Consider the following 17,722-nt stretch of genomic DNA (forward strand, 5'->3'; position numbering starts at 1 on the left):
CAAGAATAGACTGGGTACCCCCAGCATTTACCTTGAGGCTGCAGCGAGGAAGACTAAGTCTGCCACTGAACTAGGTCCGTTTCTTTGACTTGAACCTTTATACGTGATTCCTGATATCTTCAGTTTCCGTGTGCTGCCTGTAGCCCGAGACGTACAGGGCGCACCCCTCGTCAAGGCTCAGATTTCAAGAGTCTAATACATTTCCATTCAGATACAGATAGCAATCTGCAGAAGAGAGAATAACACGTATCTCGTTGGAGCGTCACAGGAATATCATGACATGACACGTGTGGCCCCGCGCGCCCCCAACCACAAGCCCAGATCTCCCGTCTCCCCTCCGAAACCTCCCCCTCCTCCCCCCCATACCCAGCCACCGAGGGGGGCCCGGGGAGGGATGGCGGTCTCAGCCCCGGTTCCGAGAGGTCACTCGTGGAGCCGCCCTAGCTAGGCCGAGACGCCAGATGTGGCTGCCCTGCTGCTTCACGTCCATCTCCGTGAGCCATGCCCCAAAGGCACGTGAAATCATTGAGAGCAAATAGCGCCCCCAGAAAACGCAAAATGATCCTCCTGAACCCCACACGGCCGCCATCTTGGTGGATCCACGTTAGAGGTCGTTGGTAGGTATCCCCACTTGATGCCTGAATAGTACTCACACGGACTCGATTTCTTTTCGCTTTTCCTGGGTGCCCTAGCCAGAGAGATCACGTGGGCCGGAGAGCAAACACAGAACAGAACAGAGCCCCGAACCACAGCCAAGTCGAGGGCGTGCGGAACCGCAGGAACTCACAGAGCCTGTGAGGGGACCCAGATGGGGAAGAAGCGTCCGTGCTCACGTATCTCTGGGGAGGTTGGAAGGGGCGCCCGCCAGCGAGGCAGGTGCCGCGCGAGTGGCCGGAGACGTTTCTCCGTGGGATCTCTCGGGGTGTCGCAGGGTGCCGGGTGCAGGGGCACCCTGGGAGGCCCGGTCCACCGAAAAGCCCGAGAAGTCTTCATGTGGGGCAGGCACGGAATGGTTTCTTGCAGGGCCGGGCGAGGAGAATTCGGGGGCCCATACCTCCAAGCCCCACACGTCTCGAGAGGGCTCCACGTGGCATTCTGAAAGGCCGGGCGACGGAGGGAAGGGGTTCGTGGCTGCGGACAACGCCTGGCTGGAGGAATTCTTTGTCTTTGGCGACGGTTCACCCCGCAGGTCAGGTCATGCGGTTCCTCGACACCTTCCACGGGGCGGATGTTCACAGGAGGAGTGGGGACGGGACGGCGGACTCGCAGGCCACCCTCCTGTCCCCACTGCTCCCCTCCAGAACTGGAGCTCGAATCTAGATGGGCCTCTGACCGCACACATCGCTGGGTTTACGTCGTGCCGGCTTCACCTTCGAGTCTCACAAACTGGCGCTCTTGCTGCTTCTAGGAGTGTCCTAGAGAAGAAGACACCGGGTTCCGTACGAGATCAGCTTCTTGGACGCGGCCCTCTGGAGCCCGTGGCTTTGGCTTCAGGGGAAGCACGCTGCCTACGGTATAGCCTGGCCCGGAAGCTCATCCGAGGATTCCTCAGGAGTTCGCGGGCCCCGAGGATTCTGTTTCCGAAAAGCGTTTTCTGGAACCGGGCGACTTGGGGGAACGTGTCACTGGTCTGGAAAATGGAAGGCCGCTGTCAGAGGGTTCAGTGACCTTTACGCTCCCTCCTTTCACTTGAAAGGTGTCTTCTTTTTTCTCCCCACCCCGCCCCCCAACCCCCCGCAACACACACACACCCGACAGCTTGCCTGACCGTTGTTGCTGGGGAGATGAACTCTCAGGAGACGGGAGGCCAAGTCTCTTTCACACCCCGGGGAAGACGATGGGAACGGGTCCCCAGCCGTGCGATGTTTCCGTGTCTCGGCACGGCCGACAGCCTCCTCCTCGTTCTGGGTGCTCCCGTTTCCTCCACCCCCCACCCCCCACCCCATCCCATCCCATCCCATCCCATCCCACCCCATCCCATCCCATCCCAAACTAAGGGTTTAGTTTAATGCCAAACTTCTACAAAGAAATAAGCAAATTTTTGTGCAATGTCCAGTGATCTCTTTCTAGGTTGATAGACTGATCAATGCCGTGGTTAATTCCCACAGTAAGTGGATGCCACCCTGTAAATCTTCTTGGCTCATTGCCTGCCACACCCGCTCCATTGCTGGTTAGGAGTAATGTTGTAAAACATGAAAGAGAACACAAAATGGACTGATGACTCTGAGAGAAGAATTGTAATTGGAGGACATTTCAGGACTGGCTCTGATATTGCATCCCGGAAAAAGTAAAACTCATACAGAGAGTAGAAAAGTGGTTACTAGGGCTATGGGGAGAGGTTGGTAAAAGGGAACAAATATTCAGCTATAAGATGAATAGAGTCTGAGGATCTCACGTAAAACACGGCAATCTTTTTGACATGTTTTGTATAAATGAAATCTTATATGAAGATAAAAATCTAAGTAGGAAAGATGGAGGGAAGAAAAAAAAAAAGAAGGTGAAATATGTGAGGTGATATGAATTAACTGGATGAGGAATCCTTTCACATCGTAAACACATGAAATCACCACAGTTATATTTCAATTTCTTGCAATGTTGTATCTCAATTATACCTCAAAAAAGTTGAAATTTTAAAAAAGATATTACAAGATCTATGAAAAACCGTGAGGACTGTGTCTGGCTTGATAACATTGAGAACGTAGAACTCAGGCGATCCAAAACGTCCCCCTGACTAATAGAGTGTTTGTGTCATCGGTTACTCAATTCCGAATTATCATAGGTTCCAGAATTGTTGGTTGGATGCAAGATTTCAAAGCAGCCACGTGCTGGAAAACTTAGTTTTAATGAGTTTAGTTCTATTCTCTCAAAGCGGAGAGCTCTATTTAAAGATGATATTTCACGTGGACTTCCTTGATGTTTCGTACGCTGGATCAGAGACGGATATAGTGAGATATCATGAAGTAATTCCCTGTTTTTCTCTTTATAATTTCCGCGACATGATCCTTCTAGTTAGTAAGAAACATTTGTGTTGCCTTGAAGAGAATTAGATGATTATCATAATAATGGAAAGGGAAAGTAGTAGGTTTATGCTTGGCCCTTTTATATTTAAAATATACCTTTTTGGCTAGAGTGTGAGGCACAGGAGATCTAGATCCTGCAATCGAGGAATGAATCTGTGCCCTTTGCAATGGAAGCAAACTGTCTTTCTTAATCCCTGGAACCCTAAGGAAGTTCCTCAAAAGAGACGGTTTGCGACTAGGTCAGAAATGATAGTCTTCAAAGGCAATCCCTTTAACGTCAAAGGAACAAAATTTACTGACTGAAGAGAAGCCTCTGGGTAATACGAATGAGGAGTCTCTGACCTATGAGCAGCCCATCAATACTCCTATTGCCGGCAATAGGAGTAAAGAGGACATCCCATGACACAGAAGGACCTGTCCCAGGAGAGAAGCCCAGGTTCATTCTGCCCGAGAGGAGAAGGCGGGCCGAGCGATGGTCTGGGAAGGGTTTAGAGACTCAGGGTGCGGGCACATGGCTACGCTTGCTGATGAGGGGTCAGATTCCCGATGAGATGAGACGACACGGCTCGCCAGCATGGTGGGGCCGTCAAGAACCCCCTCGAATCTTGCAGACCCTCTGCGACCAATGAGAGAGAGCCAGGCACCACTGCTCAGGGGCACAGCTTCTGCTCTGCTCTTGGCAGGTCCCGGTCACCTGCCACCTTCCTGTCTCCAGCAGAGGTAAAGTGAGGCCCAAATGCCGCCTGAGGATCTTTGAGCTCAGAACGGAAACTCTCTTTTTTCCGGTGGCCTGGAGTGTCATAAGCAATCCGAAGGTGAGCAGAATTAAATGCAAGTAGTCAGAATAATGGTGAGAACAAAAGGAAACGGCAAGTCACTGTTAACAATCTATTTTGGACGTAAAGTTTTGTGAAGAGAGAGACGGAACCTAGCTTCAGAAGGGGAGGGAGGTCCCGCAAGGTCGAATGAGGCCCACTGGTGGCTGGGGACTCATCTGGAGGAACTTCTCTGAAGAAGGGCCTGGGATCCATCTGAAAGCGGGAGTGGGAACCCAGGCCCGGGAGTGAGCGTCCAGAGCTGGAATGAGAGCTCCTGGGAGACTGACTCGAGCGCGGCTGGTTTCCGGGGCACCCACCTCCCCTTCTCCTCAGCTGATGCCCGCAGGCTGGGTCACGGCCCTTGAGGGAGAAGCCTTGGCAGAAGGTCTCCCCGCGGAGGGAGCCCATGGGTGTCTCAGTCTGTCAGTGGCAGTTGCTCGTTTTCTCGGGCTGCCAGCCCATCTGAGCTGTTTCTGTTGGAGGGGAAATCTGCCTGAAGTTACGCCTGAGGCCTGAGCTCTCTTATTATCAAATTAGGCGAATATCCGATACATAATGTGAATACCTGGCCTACTGCCATGGAATTTCTAAATATCCGTGTGCCGAAAGCTAACTCCGTCCCCACGTGTGCAAGCTAATTCAGGGGAACTCGCTCGTGTCTGACCCGTGTGGTAGTAGCGGTGAGAGCAGGAGTGGATCGGGAGCGAAAGGACCAGGTGGAATTTCTCGATTCAAATCCATGAATCTCTGAGGACTTCGTGAGCACGTTACACTTTAAGTGTCATTCCTGGCCTGAGAGGGAGCACGAACAGGACTTTTCTGACGGCTTCATGGAGACGTGAGACAGGAGTCGAGATCCACAGTATGCAGCGAGCGGTATCTTTGCTTATAGGCAGATCCAGAAAAAGCTATCAGCTCACTGTTGGTTCTTTCAAAGCACGTAGTAGCTGTGTGGTTGCCCGATAATGTGAGTGCCGTCCACCTAGACTGTACACGCACCTCACGCACCGAGTATCTGTCGGCCTTGTAGATGAGGAGGTGGCTGAGGGGCGTTTGCGCAAGTGACTGGGTTTGAATCTAGACAGCACCCTTTGCTGTGGGCTTGGTGAAGTGCAGGTCCTCAGTACACAGGATTCTCATCCTTCCTGGCCTGTTTCTGGCTCCTCTTCACCATCTGGGTTCCACAAGCCTCATCTTTAGCAGCACCGGTGTGCTCTTACCACAAACCTCCGAACAGCACGTTCTTTCAAGGTGCCTCCTCGTCCTTCACCGCTGGTGCTGGGCTCAGACCGTCCCCTGCCCCACGGCCCTTTCCCGGGCCTTTCCTTTTCACTCTCCCGTGGCTAGAGCTCTGACCCATCCTCCAAGCGCGAGGCCTCTTCTCACTATTTCGCATTCCAGGCAAGCCTACTTATTCTGGGAGTTATTCCCCCTTGATACTTTCTGTCTATAACCAGGACCAGGACCAAGCACACAAATCTCTTTCCACGCAACCCCTTCTTGACGCTCAGCTCTGCCGGGCGTGTTGGTGCTGACTCTCGTACGGATGGTGAGTCGACAGGTGACCGGTGACGGGTGAGCTTTTCATGAACCACGTGAAAAGTATGGTTGGCAAGCCTCTGACACAGATTCCCCCATGGGAAAACATCGTCACCTCCTGAGACAGTCCTGGGAACAAAGTCAACGAACAGAGGATTCAGTGCTTCCGGACAAATCGAGTGCTTGTGGCAGACACAACCTGCCCCAGAGCATCCAAGGTCAAGTGTGAGGAAAGGCCTAGGAGTAGCGGGACCGGGGACTGAACAAGTCGGCTCTGCTCCTCTCCCGGCTGCAGTCCAAAGAAACGCCAAACAGGATGCCTCTTTGTTGCCATCGAGTGTCCAATTCTAAACTTTTGTTAACAATGTATACAATGTTAAGGCGCGGGAGAGCCGGCTTTACTGAAACTTGTGGATCGTGCACTTCTTATCCCTGCTACTGTTTGATACAATTAGAGTTTAAGAGCACCCTGTTTTCCAGGAAAGATACTATATAACGCAAAGGTGCGATTTCTAGTGCCACCTTAATTTCCCCAGTCTCTGGGTACGAGAGCTGAACCAAATGTTGTCTAGTATATTTTCAGGGACATGACAAGCTATTCAGATCCTTCCCGATAGATGTTCTGAAAAAGAACTACTAGCTGCAAGAACTAAATCTCAATTTCAACTCCGGTAGAGGAGAAGCTGCGCTGCTGGCAACAGTTAAGATAAACACTGTATCTTCCCAAGAATAGACTGGGTACCCCCAGCATTTACCTTGAGGCTGCAGCGAGGAAGACTAAGTCTGCCACTGAACTAGGTCCGTTTCTTTGACTTGAACCTTTATACGTGATTCCTGATATCTTCAGTTTCCGTGTGCTGCCTGTAGCCCGAGACGTACAGGGCGCACCCCTCGTCAAGGCTCAGATTTCAAGAGTCTAATACATTTCCATTCAGATACAGATAGCAATCTGCAGAAGAGAGAATAACACGTATCTCGTTGGAGCGTCACAGGAATATCATGACATGACACGTGTGGCCCCGCGCGCCCCCAACCACAAGCCCAGATCTCCCGTCTCCCCTCCGAAACCTCCCCCTCCTCCCCCCCATACCCAGCCACCGAGGGGGGCCCGGGGAGGGATGGCGGTCTCAGCCCCGGTTCCGAGAGGTCACTCGTGGAGCCGCCCTAGCTAGGCCGAGACGCCAGATGTGGCTGCCCTGCTGCTTCACGTCCATCTCCGTGAGCCATGCCCCAAAGGCACGTGAAATCATTGAGAGCAAATAGCGCCCCCAGAAAACGCAAAATGATCCTCCTGAACCCCACACGGCCGCCATCTTGGTGGATCCACGTTAGAGGTCGTTGGTAGGTATCCCCACTTGATGCCTGAATAGTACTCACACGGACTCGATTTCTTTTCGCTTTTCCTGGGTGCCCTAGCCAGAGAGATCACGTGGGCCGGAGAGCAAACACAGAACAGAACAGAGCCCCGAACCACAGCCAAGTCGAGGGCGTGCGGAACCGCAGGAACTCACAGAGCCTGTGAGGGGACCCAGATGGGGAAGAAGCGTCCGTGCTCACGTATCTCTGGGGAGGTTGGAAGGGGCGCCCGCCAGCGAGGCAGGTGCCGCGCGAGTGGCCGGAGACGTTTCTCCGTGGGATCTCTCGGGGTGTCGCAGGGTGCCGGGTGCAGGGGCACCCTGGGAGGCCCGGTCCACCGAAAAGCCCGAGAAGTCTTCATGTGGGGCAGGCACGGAATGGTTTCTTGCAGGGCCGGGCGAGGAGAATTCGGGGGCCCATACCTCCAAGCCCCACACGTCTCGAGAGGGCTCCACGTGGCATTCTGAAAGGCCGGGCGACGGAGGGAAGGGGTTCGTGGCTGCGGACAACGCCTGGCTGGAGGAATTCTTTGTCTTTGGCGACGGTTCACCCCGCAGGTCAGGTCATGCGGTTCCTCGACACCTTCCACGGGGCGGATGTTCACAGGAGGAGTGGGGACGGGACGGCGGACTCGCAGGCCACCCTCCTGTCCCCACTGCTCCCCTCCAGAACTGGAGCTCGAATCTAGATGGGCCTCTGACCGCACACATCGCTGGGTTTACGTCGTGCCGGCTTCACCTTCGAGTCTCACAAACTGGCGCTCTTGCTGCTTCTAGGAGTGTCCTAGAGAAGAAGACACCGGGTTCCGTACGAGATCAGCTTCTTGGACGCGGCCCTCTGGAGCCCGTGGCTTTGGCTTCAGGGGAAGCACGCTGCCTACGGTATAGCCTGGCCCGGAAGCTCATCCGAGGATTCCTCAGGAGTTCGCGGGCCCCGAGGATTCTGTTTCCGAAAAGCGTTTTCTGGAACCGGGCGACTTGGGGGAACGTGTCACTGGTCTGGAAAATGGAAGGCCGCTGTCAGAGGGTTCAGTGACCTTTACGCTCCCTCCTTTCACTTGAAAGGTGTCTTCTTTTTTCTCCCCACCCCGCCCCCCAACCCCCCGCAACACACACACACCCGACAGCTTGCCTGACCGTTGTTGCTGGGGAGATGAACTCTCAGGAGACGGGAGGCCAAGTCTCTTTCACACCCCGGGGAAGACGATGGGAACGGGTCCCCAGCCGTGCGATGTTTCCGTGTCTCGGCACGGCCGACAGCCTCCTCCTCGTTCTGGGTGCTCCCGTTTCCTCCACCCCCCACCCCCCACCCCATCCCATCCCATCCCATCCCATCCCACCCCATCCCATCCCATCCCAAACTAAGGGTTTAGTTTAATGCCAAACTTCTACAAAGAAATAAGCAAATTTTTGTGCAATGTCCAGTGATCTCTTTCTAGGTTGATAGACTGATCAATGCCGTGGTTAATTCCCACAGTAAGTGGATGCCACCCTGTAAATCTTCTTGGCTCATTGCCTGCCACACCCGCTCCATTGCTGGTTAGGAGTAATGTTGTAAAACATGAAAGAGAACACAAAATGGACTGATGACTCTGAGAGAAGAATTGTAATTGGAGGACATTTCAGGACTGGCTCTGATATTGCATCCCGGAAAAAGTAAAACTCATACAGAGAGTAGAAAAGTGGTTACTAGGGCTATGGGGAGAGGTTGGTAAAAGGGAACAAATATTCAGCTATAAGATGAATAGAGTCTGAGGATCTCACGTAAAACACGGCAATCTTTTTGACATGTTTTGTATAAATGAAATCTTATATGAAGATAAAAATCTAAGTAGGAAAGATGGAGGGAAGAAAAAAAAAAAGAAGGTGAAATATGTGAGGTGATATGAATTAACTGGATGAGGAATCCTTTCACATCGTAAACACATGAAATCACCACAGTTATATTTCAATTTCTTGCAATGTTGTATCTCAATTATACCTCAAAAAAGTTGAAATTTTAAAAAAGATATTACAAGATCTATGAAAAACCGTGAGGACTGTGTCTGGCTTGATAACATTGAGAACGTAGAACTCAGGCGATCCAAAACGTCCCCCTGACTAATAGAGTGTTTGTGTCATCGGTTACTCAATTCCGAATTATCATAGGTTCCAGAATTGTTGGTTGGATGCAAGATTTCAAAGCAGCCACGTGCTGGAAAACTTAGTTTTAATGAGTTTAGTTCTATTCTCTCAAAGCGGAGAGCTCTATTTAAAGATGATATTTCACGTGGACTTCCTTGATGTTTCGTACGCTGGATCAGAGACGGATATAGTGAGATATCATGAAGTAATTCCCTGTTTTTCTCTTTATAATTTCCGCGACATGATCCTTCTAGTTAGTAAGAAACATTTGTGTTGCCTTGAAGAGAATTAGATGATTATCATAATAATGGAAAGGGAAAGTAGTAGGTTTATGCTTGGCCCTTTTATATTTAAAATATACCTTTTTGGCTAGAGTGTGAGGCACAGGAGATCTAGATCCTGCAATCGAGGAATGAATCTGTGCCCTTTGCAATGGAAGCAAACTGTCTTTCTTAATCCCTGGAACCCTAAGGAAGTTCCTCAAAAGAGACGGTTTGCGACTAGGTCAGAAATGATAGTCTTCAAAGGCAATCCCTTTAACGTCAAAGGAACAAAATTTACTGACTGAAGAGAAGCCTCTGGGTAATACGAATGAGGAGTCTCTGACCTATGAGCAGCCCATCAATACTCCTATTGCCGGCAATAGGAGTAAAGAGGACATCCCATGACACAGAAGGACCTGTCCCAGGAGAGAAGCCCAGGTTCATTCTGCCCGAGAGGAGAAGGCGGGCCGAGCGATGGTCTGGGAAGGGTTTAGAGACTCAGGGTGCGGGCACATGGCTACGCTTGCTGATGAGGGGTCAGATTCCCGATGAGATGAGACGACACGGCTCGCCAGCATGGTGGGGCCGTCAAGAACCCCCTCGAATCTTGCAGACCCTCTGCGACCAATGAGAGAGAGCCAGGCACCACTGCTCAGGGGCACAGCTTCTGCTCTGCTCTTGGCAGGTCCCGGTCACCTGCCACCTTCCTGTCTCCAGCAGAGGTAAAGTGAGGCCCAAATGCCGCCTGAGGATCTTTGAGCTCAGAACGGAAACTCTCTTTTTTCCGGTGGCCTGGAGTGTCATAAGCAATCCGAAGGTGAGCGGAATTAAATGCAAGTAGTCAGAATAATGGTGAGAACAAAAGGAAACGGCAAGTCACTGTTAACAATCTATTTTGGACGTAAAGTTTTGTGAAGAGAGAGACGGAACCTAGCTTCAGAAGGGGAGGGAGGTCCCGCAAGGTCGAATGAGGCCCACTGGTGGCTGGGGACTCATCTGGAGGAACTTCTCTGAAGAAGGGCCTGGGATCCATCTGAAAGCGGGAGTGGGAACCCAGGCCCGGGAGTGAGCGTCCAGAGCTGGAATGAGAGCTCCTGGGAGACTGACTCGAGCGCGGCTGGTTTCCGGGGCACCCACCTCCCCTTCTCCTCAGCTGATGCCCGCAGGCTGGGTCACGGCCCTTGAGGGAGAAGCCTTGGCAGAAGGTCTCCCCGCGGAGGGAGCCCATGGGTGTCTCAGTCTGTCAGTGGCAGTTGCTCGTTTTCTCGGGCTGCCAGCCCATCTGAGCTGTTTCTGTTGGAGGGGAAATCTGCCTGAAGTTACGCCTGAGGCCTGAGCTCTCTTATTATCAAATTAGGCGAATATCCGATACATAATGTGAATACCTGGCCTACTGCCATGGAATTTCTAAATATCCGTGTGCCGAAAGCTAACTCCGTCCCCACGTGTGCAAGCTAATTCAGGGGAACTCGCTCGTGTCTGACCCGTGTGGTAGTAGCGGTGAGAGCAGGAGTGGATCGGGAGCGAAAGGACCAGGTGGAATTTCTCGATTCAAATCCATGAATCTCTGAGGACTTCGTGAGCACGTTACACTTTAAGTGTCATTCCTGGCCTGAGAGGGAGCACGAACAGGACTTTTCTGACGGCTTCATGGAGACGTGAGACAGGAGTCGAGATCCACAGTATGCAGCGAGCGGTATCTTTGCTTATAGGCAGATCCAGAAAAAGCTATCAGCTCACTGTTGGTTCTTTCAAAGCACGTAGTAGCTGTGTGGTTGCCCGATAATGTGAGTGCCGTCCACCTAGACTGTACACGCACCTCACGCACCGAGTATCTGTCGGCCTTGTAGATGAGGAGGTGGCTGAGGGGCGTTTGCGCAAGTGACTGGGTTTGAATCTAGACAGCACCCTTTGCTGTGGGCTTGGTGAAGTGCAGGTCCTCAGTACACAGGATTCTCATCCTTCCTGGCCTGTTTCTGGCTCCTCTTCACCATCTGGGTTCCACAAGCCTCATCTTTAGCAGCACCGGTGTGCTCTTACCACAAACCTCCGAACAGCACGTTCTTTCAAGGTGCCTCCTCGTCCTTCACCGCTGGTGCTGGGCTCAGACCGTCCCCTGCCCCACGGCCCTTTCCCGGGCCTTTCCTTTTCACTCTCCCGTGGCTAGAGCTCTGACCCATCCTCCAAGCGCGAGGCCTCTTCTCACTATTTCGCATTCCAGGCAAGCCTACTTATTCTGGGAGTTATTCCCCCTTGATACTTTCTGTCTATAACCAGGACCAGGACCAAGCACACAAATCTCTTTCCACGCAACCCCTTCTTGACGCTCAGCTCTGCCGGGCGTGTTGGTGCTGACTCTCGTACGGATGGTGAGTCGACAGGTGACCGGTGACGGGTGAGCTTTTCATGAACCACGTGAAAAGTATGGTTGGCAAGCCTCTGACACAGATTCCCCCATGGGAAAACATCGTCACCTCCTGAGACAGTCCTGGGAACAAAGTCAACGAACAGAGGATTCAGTGCTTCCGGACAAATCGAGTGCTTGTGGCAGACACAACCTGCCCCAGAGCATCCAAGGTCAAGTGTGAGGAAAGGCCTAGGAGTAGCGGGACCGGGGACTGAACAAGTCGGCTCTGCTCCTCTCCCGGCTGCAGTCCAAAGAAACGCCAAACAGGATGCCTCTTTGTTGCCATCGAGTGTCCAATTCTAAACTTTTGTTAACAATGTATACAATGTTAAGGCGCGGGAGAGCCGGCTTTACTGAAACTTGTGGATCGTGCACTTCTTATCCCTGCTACTGTTTGATACAATTAGAGTTTAAGAGCACCCTGTTTTCCAGGAAAGATACTATATAACGCAAAGGTGCGATTTCTAGTGCCACCTTAATTTCCCCAGTCTCTGGGTACGAGAGCTGAACCAAATGTTGTCTAGTATATTTTCAGGGACATGACAAGCTATTCAGATCCTTCCCGATAGATGTTCTGAAAAAGAACTACTAGCTGCAAGAACTAAATCTCAATTTCAACTCCGGTAGAGGAGAAGCTGCGCTGCTGGCAACAGTTAAGATAAACACTGTATCTTCCCAAGAATAGACTGGGTACCCCCAGCATTTACCTTGAGGCTGCAGCGAGGAAGACTAAGTCTGCCACTGAACTAGGTCCGTTTCTTTGACTTGAACCTTTATACGTGATTCCTGATATCTTCAGTTTCCGTGTGCTGCCTGTAGCCCGAGACGTACAGGGCGCACCCCTCGTCAAGGCTCAGATTTCAAGAGTCTAATACATTTCCATTCAGATACAGATAGCAATCTGCAGAAGAGAGAATAACACGTATCTCGTTGGAGCGTCACAGGAATATCATGACATGACACGTGTGGCCCCGCGCGCCCCCAACCACAAGCCCAGATCTCCCGTCTCCCCTCCGAAACCTCCCCCTCCTCCCCCCCATACCCAGCCACCGAGGGGGGCCCGGGGAGGGATGGCGGTCTCAGCCCCGGTTCCGAGAGGTCACTCGTGGAGCCGCCCTAGCTAGGCCGAGACGCCAGATGTGGCTGCCCTGCTGCTTCACGTCCATCTCCGTGAGCCATGCCCCAAAGGCACGTGAAATCATTGAGAGCAAATAGCGCCCCCAGAAAACGCAAAATGATCCTCCTGAACCCCACACGGCCGCCATCTTGGTGGATCCACGTTAGAGGTCGTTGGTAGGTATCCCCACTTGATGCCTGAATAGTACTCACACGGACTCGATTTCTTTTCGCTTTTCCTGGGTGCCCTAGCCAGAGAGATCACGTGGGCCGGAGAGCAAACACAGAACAGAACAGAGCCCCGAACCACAGCCAAGTCGAGGGCGTGCGGAACCGCAGGAACTCACAGAGCCTGTGAGGGGACCCAGATGGGGAAGAAGCGTCCGTGCTCACGTATCTCTGGGGAGGTTGGAAGGGGCGCCCGCCAGCGAGGCAGGTGCCGCGCGAGTGGCCGGAGACGTTTCTCCGTGGGATCTCTCGGGGTGTCGCAGGGTGCCGGGTGCAGGGGCACCCTGGGAGGCCCGGTCCACCGAAAAGCCCGAGAAGTCTTCATGTGGGGCAGGCACGGAATGGTTTCTTGCAGGGCCGGGCGAGGAGAATTCGGGGGCCCATACCTCCAAGCCCCACACGTCTCGAGAGGGCTCCACGTGGCATTCTGAAAGGCCGGGCGACGGAGGGAAGGGGTTCGTGGCTGCGGACAACGCCTGGCTGGAGGAATTCTTTGTCTTTGGCGACGGTTCACCCCGCAGGTCAGGTCATGCGGTTCCTCGACACCTTCCACGGGGCGGATGTTCACAGGAGGAGTGGGGACGGGACGGCGGACTCGCAGGCCACCCTCCTGTCCCCACTGCTCCCCTCCAGAACTGGAGCTCGAATCTAGATGGGCCTCTGACCGCACACATCGCTGGGTTTACGTCGTGCCGGCTTCACCTTCGAGTCTCACAAACTGGCGCTCTTGCTGCTTCTAGGAGTGTCCTAGAGAAGAAGACACCGGGTTCCGTACGAGATCAGCTTCTTGGACACGGCCCTCTGGAGCCCGTGGCTTTGGCTTCAGGGGAAGCACGCTGCCTACGGTATAGCCTGGCCCGGAAGCTCATCCGAGGATTCCTCAGGAGTTCGCGGGCCCCGAGGATTCTGTTTCCGAAAAGCGTTTTCTGGAACCGGGCGACTTGGGGGAACGTGTCACTGGTCTGGAAAATGGAAGGCCGCTGTCAGAGGGTTCAGTGACCTTTACGCTCCCTCCTTTCACTTGAAAGGTGTCTTCTTTTTTCTCCCCACCCCGCCCCCCAACCCCCCGCAACACACACACACCCGACAGCTTGCCTGACCGTTGTTGCTGGGGAGATGAACTCTCAGGAGACGGGAGGCCAAGTCTCTTTCACACCCCGGGGAAGACGATAGGAACGGGTCCCCAGCCGTGCGATGTTTCCGTGTCTCGGCACGGCCGACAGTCTCCTCCTCGTTCTGGGTGCTCCCGTTTCCCCCACCCCCCACCCCCCACCCCCCACCCCCGCCACCGACCCCCGCCCCCAGCAGCCCTGCCACCCCACCCCAGACCAGACCGCCCGGCCCGGCCGCCCGGCCGCCTTTCCTTTCCGGTGTTTGTGGCCAGTTATTTTGAAATCCATGTTCTCCTGACCTCAAGTGCCCTTTCCCCACCCACCGGCGCATGCTTGTGTTTGTTGTCGTTGGACTTGATCACGGTCTCGACACAGGTTGACTTTCGTTTTCTCTTGTTGGGGGTCCGAGTGTCTCCTTCTTTTCCTTTCTTGCTCCTGGGCTTGCGTGTCTGTGTCTCTGTCTGCTTTCGAGAAGTCCTGCTTTGTTCTCCGAGCAGCGCTTGCCTGGTTTCGCTTTGCCGGTCGGTCCCTCCCTCCCTGCCTCCCTCCCTTCTCTCTCTCCCTCCCTCCCTCCTCCTTCGGGGGAGGGGGCCCGGGGGAGCCCGGGATGTCACTGGTGCCCCTCTCTCGGCCGTCCCCGCCCCGAGCCCCGCCGCCCGCCGGCGTCTCCGTGGAATGTCCCCCCACCAGCCTGGAATCGCGTGGGTGGGTGGGGGGGAGCGCGTCTCCTTCGTGGCAGCCTCCTGGGGAGCTATTTCCCAGCTCCTCTCCCTTCCTCTGCGGCCGGGGTCGCGTCGCGTCGCGTCTCTCGGAGGCGGCGGCTCCGGGCCGAGCTCGGGCGTTTGGGCGGCCGGCGCTGTGGCGTCCTCGGCGGCCGGCGACAGCGACCCGTCCTCGGGACATTGGAGCCGGTTGTCAGGAGCCACCTGGCGGCCGCTTTTATAGTGTCCCTCCCCTCTGGAGCTTCGGCGACCTTCAGGAGGGTTGTGACTCAGCCGCCGGGCCCGAGGCACAGCTCTCAGAGACCAGCTCTGCTGGCGGCGACAGTGGCGGTGGCGCCGAGGCCTAGGGACGTCCTGCTGTCGCCGGAGATTGGCTCTCTAGGTTCCCGAGGAGGGTGGCCGTCGCGGCGGCGGCGGCGCTCCAGAGCCGGGCTCTGGGGTGGCCTGACCGGGTCGACCAGCGTCTCCCCGTGCCCCTCCGGCCGCGGAGACGGACCGGCCGGACCCTACCTGGGCCGGGCCGCCGCGGTGGGCAGGGAGGGAGAGGGTCGTCCCTCCCTGGAGCGCCTGGGACTCGGCGGTCTGGCCTCCTCCCGGGCCCCCCTCAGGAGGGTTTGCTTTCTTCCTTCAGGAGGGTTGGCTCCCGCCCTCCAAAGGGTTTGCTGTTCGCCTTTTCAGAAGGGTTTGCGTCTCCCTTCAGGAGGTTTTTGCTTTCCCGCCCTTTCAGGAGGGTTCGCCACCCCGGAGGGTTTGCTTTCTCACCCCTCCCCAACTCCCTGAATCACGGCCAGGAGGTCAGGGACCGGCTCGAGCCGTCCTGGGTGCCCCGGACAGGACGGTCTGGGGCCCCGGGCGTGGTCCCTCGTTGGGGTCCGCTCGTCTCGTGGGAGGCGCCTCGCCGGCGGGTCTCTCTTCGTTTTTCTCTTTGGCAACTCGTAGCCAAACCCCCGCTCGGAGACTCGGACGGACGGGTACACCTACCCGTGCGGGCGAAGGGGGAGGGCGTCCCCGGCCAGCTCCCTCCCCCTTGGCGTCTGCGCCCCCACTTCGCCCACCGGGCGCCCCCTTCGCCCCCCTCCCCCCCCCCAGTCGACCAGATGACCCCCGACAGCTCCGGGCCTGGTGTTTCTGGGGTAGTGCTGGGGACAGGTGGCGGTGCCAAGGTGCCAAGGTCTCTCCCTGCCAGTCGTGGGTGGGCCCCGCTGTCGGGCGCTGTCATTTTGTCGCCCGAAATGGGCCTTTTCTGCCACCAGGTAAGTGCCGACACGGTCTCTCTCGGCGTCTGCCGCCGAGGACTTTGGGCCTCTGGACGCACGCGGGGCGCCTGGGCCTTTGGGCCGCCGGCCTGGGCCTGTGCGCCGGCTCCTGCGTGGCGTGTCTGGCAGACCCGACCCGTGGCGCCACCTCCGGTCTCTGGGCGACCCGAGGGCGGCGGGGCGAGGCGCCGTGGGTCTTCTACCCTGTGTGACCCCCCCGCTGCGGGCGCCCGGTGGTGGCCGGGACGACCCCCGCTCTCTAGGCCCCGTGCCCCGTGTCAGGCAGCTCCTCCTCCTGGGGTCGTCGGCGGCTGTCGCCTGAGGCGAGGTGAGGTGTGGCGGGGGGAGGCGGCCGGTGAGGCTTAAAGCGGGCCCCTCCGGCGACTGTCCTCACCGTGCCTTCCCCCCTCCCCCTCGGCTCAACGGATCGATGTGGTGTGGTCGTGCTCTCCCGGGCCGGGCCTAAGCCGTGCCAGGCGAGGGACGGGCGTTCCTGGTGAACGTGTGCGGTCTTCTCAGTCTGTCCACGGGGCTCCTCGCCTGCCTTTCTCCCCCTGCCCGTCGGGGAGGGTGAGGAAGGCGGGAGGGTGGGTGTGGCCTCCGGCCCTGACTCTCGGTCTCCTGCCCGCCCCCCCTCCACGGGGCGTCAGTGAGGCCGTCGGTCTTCGGACACAGCGGACGCTCTCGCTTCGCCTTCTCGGCGCGTGTCCCGCGAGCGGCCCTCCCCGCGGTGGGGAGGGCTGTGCCCGCTGCTGCGCCGCGCGCCCCGCGTGGGTGGGTGAGCGTGCTTCGTTTGACCCTCGGTGGTGCCCCTGGAGCGCTCCAGGTCGCCCCTCAGGTGCCTGAGGCCGAGCGGTGGTGTCGTTTCCCTTAACCCGGCGTCCTCCTCGTGTCCCTCACCGCGGTGGTGTGTGTGTGTGTCCCGCGAGTGGCTCTCGTTGGGGGAGGGGTCGAGACGGGAAGAGAGGCGTGCCTGTTCCCCTCGCCTCTTCCGTTGGGGGCAGGTGCTGCCTCGTCGTGGAGGCACGGGCCGTGCACACGCTCCCGTGTGGTCGTCCGCTTACCTGTACCGCAGACCCCTCCCGCCCAGTCGAGGATCGGCGGCTCGTGGAGCGCCTCCGTGGGCCCGAAGGAGAGACGATGGGGTGAGGGACGGCGCGCCCTCGGTGAGGAAGCCTTCTCTAGCGATCCGAGAGGGAGCCTCTGGGGTACCGGAGCCCCCGGCCGCTGCCCCTCCTGAGTGCGCAGTGTAGCCGCCGTGGCGACTGCCCAGAGCACGTGGGCAGAATCCCCCCGCCTCTCCTCTGTGAGGGGGGATGGGTGCGCCGGCCCCGCGGTGGGGCCGTGTGCCGCTCGTTGCCTACCGCGGCCCGCGCCTCCCCCCGCCGAGTCGGGGGAGGGTCCCGCCGGGCCCCGCCGGGTGTCCGGCACGTGGGGGAGGACCGTGCGTGCGCCGCGTGCGTGCGGCCGGCCCCGCGGTGTGAGTGCAGGTGGAGAAGGGCCGGGGGGCGACGCCCGGTCGGCCCCGGCTTCCCCAGCCCCGCGGCCGTGTCGAGGAGGAGTCCGTCGCGCCCGCCCTCGTCCCCGAGCCGGTGGCGGCGCGCGGGCGCGGTCTGGGCCGCCTCGCTCGAGAGCGTGTCCCCGGGATGTGGCGCCTCGGGGTCAGACTAGATGGAAAGACGGATCCGTCGAGGGTGGACGGGAGGAGACGGGTGGACGGCGCCGCCGGCCCTGGCGGCGGGGCCGGGGCGTGGGACTCCGC

General features: G+C 56.8%; 1 long non-coding RNA gene across 1 annotated transcript; it reads right to left on the minus strand.

The window, feature by feature from the left end:
- Positions 1–2,224: 2,224 nt before the first annotated feature.
- On the minus strand, positions 2,225–6,783 carry LOC145525158 (uncharacterized). The gene is made up of 2 exons (XR_014068061.1): positions 6,133–6,783; positions 2,225–5,506 (listed from the first exon to the last, which is right to left on the minus strand). It is a non-coding gene; the product is annotated as an uncharacterized LOC145525158 (long non-coding RNA).
- Between the last annotated feature and the right edge of the window lie 10,939 nt (positions 6,784–17,722).

Source organism: Giraffa tippelskirchi, chromosome 11 (genome assembly GCF_054371585.1).
Source record: "Giraffa tippelskirchi isolate mGirTip1 chromosome 11, T2T-mGirTip1v1.2.pri, whole genome shotgun sequence".
NCBI classification, from domain to species: Eukaryota; Metazoa; Chordata; class Mammalia; order Artiodactyla; family Giraffidae; genus Giraffa; species Giraffa tippelskirchi.